Source organism: Coregonus lavaretus, assembly GCF_964263955.1.
Source record: "Coregonus lavaretus genome assembly, chromosome: 19".
Classification (NCBI taxonomy): Eukaryota; Metazoa; Chordata; class Actinopteri; order Salmoniformes; family Salmonidae; genus Coregonus; species Coregonus lavaretus.
The window spans coordinates 7,695,710-7,705,419 of NC_140006.1; the positions used below are offsets into that span (position 1 = coordinate 7,695,710).

Below are 9,710 nucleotides of genomic sequence, written 5' to 3' on the forward strand. Positions count from 1 at the left end.
TTGTCAATGGTGTCTTTTGTTCCTTTCATCTCTGACCCAAACAAAGCATTCCTGTGTACACAGGAAAGAGAGGAGAGATAGCAAGGGAGAGAGCGAGAGCGAGAGAAAGGGAGAGAGAGCGAGAGGGAGAGAGAGAGAGCTAGAGGGAGAGAGACGGAGCAGGAGAGGGAAAGGAGAGGGAGATCGGGAAAACATGCAACACGCCTTTGTAGTTTAGAGGGAGAAGTTTTGATTCAGTTGATCATTCTGATATTACAGTAAAAATACCATTGTACAAAAGTAGATGTGTTGTCATGGAGATGGAATACATCCTATTGGAAAGGTATTGGTTGGTTACGTTTACGCTTCTTCTTTCGCTAAAGTTTTTATTAATAAGATGTTATCTTCTTGGTTTGTGTACAAGTTGTAGGCCTAGAGGCTGCACATTCAGAAAAAAAGGGAGGATGAGAAAGAAAGAGCGTGTGTGGGAGAGAGGGAGAGAGTGAAGAAGGGGGACACGGTGAACGTTTTCAATACTGTCATTGTAATTATGAAAGAGTTGCATAACCAGAGATGTGTAATGAACAGTAATTACTTACGTAAAACTCTGCATTGTAGAGGAGCTATTTCGGTGTTTACTTTTTACGTCACTTAGTTGGAATTTCGTTTGTGTGTTGTGTCTTGTGTGTCAATGTGATTGTCAAAGGTCTCATTACTATACTCCTGCCGTAGACTACAGTCCCTGCCTGGTTACATCAATGACATACGTTTGGGGGAATACTGTGTGTGTGTGTGTGTGTGTGTGTGTGTGTGTGTGTGTGTGAAAGACCAGCATGAGTGAAGAAGGGAAGGGCTATAAAAGCCTCCTTCAATTTAACATCTGTAAAACCCTGATGAAGGCTACGCTACGGGCCAAATGGTAATGGTTTTAACAATAAAGAAGCATTTATATCATCCACTGTCCTCTAGGAGTTGGTGAATTCCCCTTTTAATTCAAGAAGGGACAGCTTGAAAGGTGTAGGGCAACCAGAAAGGGAATGTTGGCCTTTTTCCTTGCTAACTCTTATCACCATATCCTGTTTCTAGACAGAAGTTCACTCTTTGTCCACTAAAGGTCCCTCTAGTTGGAATCAACAGTACAGTCCCGTCTTTTTTTTAACTTAATCTAGATAAACTCAGTGTTTTTAACAGAGAATTGGCCTTAATTAAATCGGTCCAGTTTCCCTTTTCGTCCGGCTCACAAAGTGAGTGCCTGTATCTATTGTCTGTTTAGATGCAGTAATGTAAATCTGGTCATCCTAATTCTACACCTCCTTCTTCTCATTCTCATTCCCCTTTCCCTTATCAAATTCTTTTATCTCTCATCTCTGTCTCTCCCACTTCTCTTTGCCATGTTCAACTTTGGTCTACGTGCTTTGTGGAAGTAAGTGAGAGAATGTCATTAGCTTGGTTTCCATCCAATTGGTGACAGATTTTCATGCGAATATTCTAAAATATGCATAAATAAAATATGCAAATTGTCCCACCAGAGATGTGTTTCCATCAAATTGACTTGTTGTGAATAAAAGTCTGTGCGTGATGAAATAGCGCACATAAAAATAACTTTTGCAGTTAAATTCCCGTGAATTAAAAATGCATAATAATAAAACATACAAGTTAAATGGGTTTCCATCGCATATTGAATGGTTTTGTCACAAACCAATTTGTGTTATATAGCAAATGTGCCCACTTTGGTATTGGTTCATGCACTCTAGCTAACAGCTCGCAGATACAGTATGAATATAGCCTACATGATGAGATTATTATGGACAAAAGTGCAAGAATATGTTTATTTGTCAAACGGCAGCTAAGCATTGATTATCATGTCACCAGAATAAGACCCTCGATATTTATTGGAAAGGAGTATCAAGCTCATCACCTTGCACTTTCACCACCCTGTGAAGTTCATCATCAATAATTTATTCCCGAGTTGTAGTGGGAGGACCACACACCATATCATCGCGTGACTCAAAGTTTACTTCGATATGATGATGGTTATTATATAAATATATGCGCATAAAACCATTTCCACCACCATTTCTCGAACAATTAATTTTACCGACACAAAAAGATCCCACCATGTCTAACTAATTATGTTGGCATTTTATAAAATTGTACGGAAACTGTCGTGAGTAAAAAAAAAATATGGTATGACTTTACTCGCATAAAAACTGTGGATGGAAACGTTGTTAATGTGTAGGACTGTTTTTGTCCCAAATGACACTATATTCCCTATATAGTGTACTACTTTTGACAAGAGCTCATAGGGCCCTGGTCAAAATTAGTGAGGGAATACTGTACCATTTGGGACATTACGTGTGGAATCTGCGTTCATACAGCATGTGCTTGTTTAGTCCCTCTTCGTGTTGTGTTTGTAAGTGTCTTTGTCTGTTTTGCAATCTTCCAGCAAAATATGCATATTTTTTAAAAACTCAACACAGAAACGTGAGTTGCATCTCAAATGGCAACCTATTCCCTATAGGCTATAGTGAAGTACTTTCGACCAGTAATGCGCTATATAGGGAATAGGGTGCCATTTTGAGACTCAACTCTCACAACCGGTTTTGATGTTTGTCCATCAAAGCTCGAGTAACTTTCTAAATGTTAATTAATTGCAATGCTCTTTTGTTGCTCTTGTGTGGTTTGAGAATATAATATAATTTTAATAGCACTGGTTAACTGGTTAACATCTGTACTACAGTATGCCAAAACTTTATCCACAGTTATTATTTCATGCCCTGTTACTGTGACAACGACGTCACCTAATCCATCTCTAATTCCTTCCTGTTGCATTGACAGATGACATCTGCCACACCCCCTTCCTCCCGAAGCTGCTCCTCTCAGAAGGTGTGTCACTCTCAGACGCAGACAGACGTTCTAAAGCCCCTATTGGGCGGCGGGGGCTCCGGCGGGGGCGGGACCTTGAGGAGGCGGAGGCGTGTTCTGTCTAAGGATGGGCGGAGTAACGTACGCATCGAGCACATCAGCGGGCGGTCGGCCCTGTACATGCGTGACCTCTGGACGACATTCCTGGATATGCAGTGGCGATGGAAGTTCTTTCTCTTCACCCTTACCTTCACAGGGACGTGGTTCCTGTTCGGGGTTCTGTGGTACCTGGTGGCATTAGTGCATGGAGATCTGCTGGGTGAGAGAGTGGAGAGAATAGAGAATAATACAGTACAATTCGCTGTCCCACTGTTGTTTTAGATCAGTACAACTAAACAAAACCACCAACTAGGTTTTGTGTAACGTGCATTGGCACCTTACTCCCTATTTGGTTAGTGCACGACTTCTAACCAGAGCCCCTTTCCCAATCTCTCCTCTCACTCTCTGGCCTTTTCTCGTTTGGGCAAAAGTCCATCCTCTGTCTTCTCTCCTCTATGACCCGGAAACCAATAAGTGCTCGAGGAGTGTGTCAATTTGTTAGTAGGCAAAGTGAAGATGGTCCTCCCGTCCTCGATAGCCTCCTAAGTGGCGAGGAAGCACACCCCCTTTGAATCAGCTCTTGTATTGTCGAAGGAGAAAAGCATGCACACATTTAAAAACGATATGCTACTTATCCTTATATTTACAAAATGTCTTGCACAACTAACGTAATTTGTTTTTATCACTTTACACATGTATTTTGGGATCCACACTTGTAAACGACGCGAGAGTGGAGAAGGAGCTTCTCATTTCATACAAGCGCATTTTCGGCCACGTTCACTCTCCGCCTCTCTCCTCTTCGATTACCTTTGACCTTTTTCAAAAGGAGGCCAGAGAGGACGGAGAGAGGATGCAGGAGTTGAACAAATCTAATTCAGAAAAGGCCTCTGTCCTCTCTCTCTTTCTTCCTCTCAATCTCCCTTTGCTCGCTCTCTCGTCTCCCTCACTCTTTCCCTCTCCTCTCTTTCTCTGTCTTCTCCCCTCTCTCCTCTCTCTCCCTCTCCTTATCTCTCTCTCCCCCTCTCTCTCCTCTCTCTTTCTCACTTTCTCTCCTCTCTCTGTCTCCCTCACGCTCCTGTGCCCTCTCAGAGTTCGACCCGCCGTCGAACCACACCCCATGTGTGCTGCAGATGCAGACGCTGACTGGGGCATTCCTGTTCTCGCTGGAGTCCCAGACCACCATTGGCTACGGCTTCCGTTGCATCACAGAGGAATGTCCGGCTGCCATCATCCTCCTGATCCTGCAACTCGTCATCACCATGGTACTGGAGATCTTCATCACCGGAACCTTCCTCGCCAAGGTACAGTATGGCTCACTGAGCACTGCACTTGAGGACAAATCACACCGTGCCGATGAACGGTTGAAAGCAGCAGGTGGCCGTCCTGTCGCCTCTGAACAGAACATTGCCGTCATGCTCTGTTCTTTTCCCGACTACTCTACATTTTGAATTGCCACCATTCATGGACACCCAACATGTGATTTTGTGGCCACCCGCTGCTTTCAGCCGTTCGTTGGCATGGTATGTTTTGTCCGTCATACCTTCTTACATCACTTGGGTCATCATCACTATATGAAATCTCTGATACACACATTGTTGCGGTCAGTTGAATTGCTCATTATCTTCTATGTGTACTTCAATTGTTGAATGTTTCCTGAATTGACTGAATTGAAATGGAATTGATGCCAAACCTGAACACAGACAGATAAATCAATAAAAATGTTGCCCTCAAAAATATATACTATAAAAAAGATTGAAAAATAGCATAAGCATGTTTACTTATTTATTTTTGAGGGCAAATCATACTCAAATGAACTTTTTGTTATTGTTGATGTCGTTTACATTATTGTTATAGACGTTTTTATTCTAATACCCGTTATTTTTGTATAATACTCTTCTTATTTTATTCTATTGAATGAAAAGTTGATGCCAAACCTGAACTCAAGATACAGTATCTGACTTAAGAGTCTCCTTTACTGCTTTCCTCAGGTGGCTCGGCCAAAGAAGCGAGGTGAGACGGTGAAGTTTAGCCAGCACGCCGTGGTGTCCAGTCACGAAGGCCGACCCTGCCTCATGATCCGAGTGGCCAACATGCGGAAGAGCCTGCTGCTGGGGTGCCAGGTAAATGCTCAACTGTGTGTGTGTGTGTGTGTTCAACAGCAAGTGTAAAGTACACTGAACAAAAATATTAATGCAACATGCAATAATTTTTTTAATGTTACTGAGTTACAGTTCATATAAGGAAATCAGTCAATTGAAATAAATTCATTTGGCCCTAATCAATGGATTTCACATGACTGGGAATACAGATATGCATCTGTTGGTCACAGATACCTTAAAGAAAAGGTAGGGGCGTGGATCAGAAAACCAGTCAGTATCTCGTAACCACCATTTGCCTCATGCGGCACGACACATCTCCTTCCCATAGAGTTGATTAAGCTGTTGATTGTGGCCTGTGGAATGTTGTCCGTCCTCTTCAATGGCTGTGCGACGTTGCTGGATACTGCCAGGAACTGGAACACGCTGTCGTACCCGTAAAACTGCACATTTTAGAGTGGCCTTTTATTGTCCCCAGCACAAGGTGCACCTGTGTAATGATCATGCTGTTTAATCAGCTTCTTGCTATGCCACACCTGTCAGGTGGATGGATTATCTTGGCAAAGGATCCATCCCAATTTGTTGTCTCTTTCACAACCTGTCTGAATAATGGAGAGTGGAACCCCTCTAAAACCAAACGTGACCCCCTAGGGCAGGGGTTTTCTAACTTTTTAATGTCAAGGACCCACAAATATTATGAGCCCCTGGGTGAGGACCCCTACAACAACAAAGAAACACTTTGCCATGAGGCTGAGAGAAAATTGTGCAGTTTTAAAGCAAATTACCTGCTATTCTAAACATATATGCTATCTGACCAGGGCCTGCTACAGCCTTTTGGGCCCCTAAGTAAGTTTTGTTTGGGGGCCTCCCCACCCGCCTCCGGAAATAATAATAATATTAGTTGGGGGCCCCCTGGAGGTCAGGGCCCCAGGGCAGAGTGAGACAGGGAAATGCAAAGGCTATTTGTATACTGATGGAAAAATATGATTGCCATTGGGGGTGGATAGGAAAGACATGAAGATTGATCAAGATTTTACCAAACACATGTTCTGTAGGTATTATAATACCAATATTTAATTAAGTGAAAAAAAATAATTGCTTTTTGTTTATTTATAAACATTTTCCACGAACCCCCTGGCATCCCCTTGTGGAACCCCGGGGGTCCGTGGACCTCAGTTTGAAAACACCTGCCCTAGGGATTGTGTGCGCCCCCCAGGTGACGGGGAAGCTGCTGCAGACGTCTCATACCAAGGAGGGGGAGACGGTGCGTCTGGACCAGAGGAACGTTCCCTTCCAGGTGGACACGTCCAGCGACAGCCCCTTCCTCATCCTCCCCCTCACCTTTTACCACATCATAGACGACAGCAGCCCGCTTAGGGCCTGGGCTGCCAAGGGTACGCCTGGTTATTACTGTGGGAATGGATCTGTGTGTGCATCCCAAATGGCACCCTATACCCTATATAGTGCACTACTTTTGACCAGGGCCCTATTGACCAGTGCACTGTATAGGAAATAGAGTGCCATTTGGGACAAGCCTAGAAGTGCGGGAATGGATCTGTGTGTGTTTGTCAGGGCCTTTAATTTTATCTTTGTGTTCTCTCTCTCTCTCTCTCTCTCTCTCTCTCTCTCTCTCTCTCTCTCTCTCTCTCTCTCTCCTCTCTCTCTCTCCTCTCCTCTCTCTCTCTCTCTCTCTCTCTCTCTCTCTCTCTCTCTCTCTCTCTGTCTCTCTCTGTCTCTCTCTGTCTCTCCTCAGGCGGGGGATGGACAGATCCTGAGCTGGCGGACTTTGAGCTGCTGGTTATCATGAGTGCAACGGTAGAGCCCACCTCGGCCACCTGCCAGGTGCGCTACCTCCTACCTACCTGCCTGACGAGATTCTGTGGGGGTATGAGTTCCCCCCTGTGGTCTCCCCTCTCCCCCTCAGGGAAGTACGTGGCCGACTTCGCCTTCTTCGACAAAAGTGCCAAGACCAAGACCACGCCCCTCTTCAAAACATCCCGCCCACAGAGTCTACCATGGCAACGGGAGGAGGAGGAGGGGTGGGTGGTGGAGGGGACTGACCCGGAGAAGATCCGATTTGGAGCAGAGCTTACAGGGAGAGAGGAGAGGAAGGGAGAGGGAGGGTCAGAGACAGTAGCCCTCTCAGTGTCCGCATCAGCAATGTCTGAGAGCCTACACACTGAGACGCATACACCAGACCTGGGTTCAAATACTATTGAAATAATTTCAAATACTTTATCCATGCTTGATTGATCTTGCCTGGCTTAATGGAACCAATAGAATAGTCCGGAAACTCGCAAAACCCCGCCCATCTGGCACGTCAGTAAGACTAAACAAACTCAAATAGATATAAAATAGTATTTGAACCCAGGGTCTGGCATACACTGGATTCTAAGCAGGGTCTGTTACAGTTTTACTACAAATATTCAAATGATTAATTCATTGCTTGTTGTTCATTTACATGAAATTGGTATGTATAGAGAAATATAGAGGAGCAAAATGTGTAAGGGCTGGGGGAGGGGGAAGCCCCTGGAAAGGCGTTGAATGTTTAGGTGGGATCGCAAATGGCACCCTATTCCCTTTATATCCCCTATGGCCCTGGTCAAAAGTAGTGCACTATATAGGGAATAGGGTGCCATTTGGGATGCAGATTTTTACTGATGCTTCTCTGTCAACGAACTGGACATTTCGTCCATAAATACACTGTAAAAACATACAAATATGTAACACTGTAGAATGTTTTATGATTTTGTTATTGGTACGTGCCAATGTACTATAGAATATGCTAGCTTCAAGCACTTTGGTGAAATGATAACACTACTGTATCAATACAAAAAGAATGTAGACCTGTTGTGGACTTTGACTGGATATGAAGAAGACAAAGAGAAGATGATTATAAGGTGCTGTGTATAGTTGTCAGTATGCATTGTCTGCACAGATATACAGTGGGGAGAACAAGTATTTGATACACTGCCGATTTTGCAGGTTTTCCTAATTACAAAGCATGTAGAGGTCTGTAATTTTTATCATAGGTACACTTCAACTGTGAGAGGAATCTAAAACAAAAATCCAGAAAATCACATTGTATGATTTTTAAGTAATTAATTTGCATTTTATTACATGACATAAGTATTTGATACATCAGAAAAGCAGAACTTAATATTTGGTACAGAAACCTTTGTTTGCAATTACAGAGATCATACGTTTCCTGTAGGTCTTGACTAGGTTTGCACACACTGCAGCAGGGATTTTGGCCCACTCCTCCATACAGACCTTCTCCAGATCCTTCAGGTTTCGGGGCTGTCGTTGGGCAATACGGACTTTCAGCTCCCTCCAAAGATTTTCTATTGGGTTCAGGTCTAGAGACTGGCTAGGCCACTCCAGGACCTTGAGATGCTTCTTACGGAGCCACTCCTTAGTTGCCCTGGCTGTGTGTTTCGGGTCGTTGTCATGCTGGAAGACCCAGCCACGACCCATCTTCAATGCTCTTACTTGCAAATTAATTACTTAAAAATCATACAATGTGATTTTCTGGATTAGATTCAGTCTCTCACAGTTGAAGTGTACCTATGATAAAAATTACAGACCTCTACATGCTTTGTAAGTAGGAAAACCTGCAAAATCGTCAGTGTATCAAATACTTGTTCTCCCCACTGTATCTGTTATTGTTGATACAGAGGAATGCAGTTAGCACTTTATTAAGTACCTTTGCACCTTAGGAACATTTGTAGCACTTATTATTACTGGAATGTATATAGATTTGTGCTTTTAACCTGACTTAAAGCACTTTAACACTGAATGAAAGGTTTTAATTATGCTTTCTATTCATATTTTATGATTGTGATTTAACAATGACGGTTTTGTCGATTTTCCTCTCTTTATTCATGTTTGCCATGTGTTGTTTCTGTGGCTAGAAGCACATTGATAGAAAATAACATTTTTGTAAATAATCACAAACAGCCATTTAGAAGGTTCAACACTAGCAGGAGGATGCGTTCCAGGCCTATTCTAGACACCAGGGAGCCTTTTAATAGACTCAAAAAACACTCCATTCCCTATAGTGCACTACTTTTGACCTTTGACCAAGGCCCATAGGGCTCTGGTCAAAAGTAGTGCACTATATAGGGAATAGGGTGCCATTTGGGATGCACACCCAGTGACTCACATGAGTACAAACTTCTATTTCTTCCTCTGGTGGTAATCATTGTTTTATGTGTAAAGTAAGTTTTGGGGAAATTCGGGTGGGGTAATTTAAGTTGAGAGAGGTGTGTCAAGACCTAATCATGGCTTTAGATTAGAATATATTAATCCATGCCTTAATTTGGTTTACAGGAGAGAACGTATATGGACTGTTGTTATTGCTGAGATGTTTTGAGAGGAAGCAAATGTGATTATTGTGTGGTGTCCATGATTAGACTTGGGTTCAAATGCGATTGGAGTCATAAAAAAAAAAATTGCTGGCCTTGATTGAGCTTGCCTGGCGCAAAGGAACCAATCGAATAAGGGGCAGGTTTCCCAGACAAAGATGAAGCCTAGTCTTATGACTAAAAACCATTTTAAATGGAGAGATTCTCCATTGAAAGTGCTTCTTAGTCCATGTCAAGGCTTAATCTGTGTCTGGGAAACCGGTCCTAAAAGTAAGATTTTAAATAGTATTTGAAGCCAGGTCTG

The 9,710-nt window shown here is 43.1% G+C and overlaps 1 pseudogene across 1 annotated transcript; it reads left to right on the plus strand.

Annotated features, from left to right (window-relative positions):
* The first annotated feature begins 283 nt into the window (after positions 1-283).
* LOC311146565 (ATP-sensitive inward rectifier potassium channel 10-like) lies at positions 284-7,207 on the plus strand (annotated as a pseudogene). The gene is made up of 6 exons: positions 284-322; positions 2,818-3,163; positions 4,033-4,244; positions 4,932-5,063; positions 6,256-6,433; positions 6,793-7,207. The product of its transcript is annotated as an ATP-sensitive inward rectifier potassium channel 10-like (transcript).
* The last annotated feature ends 2,503 nt before the right edge of the window (positions 7,208-9,710 follow it).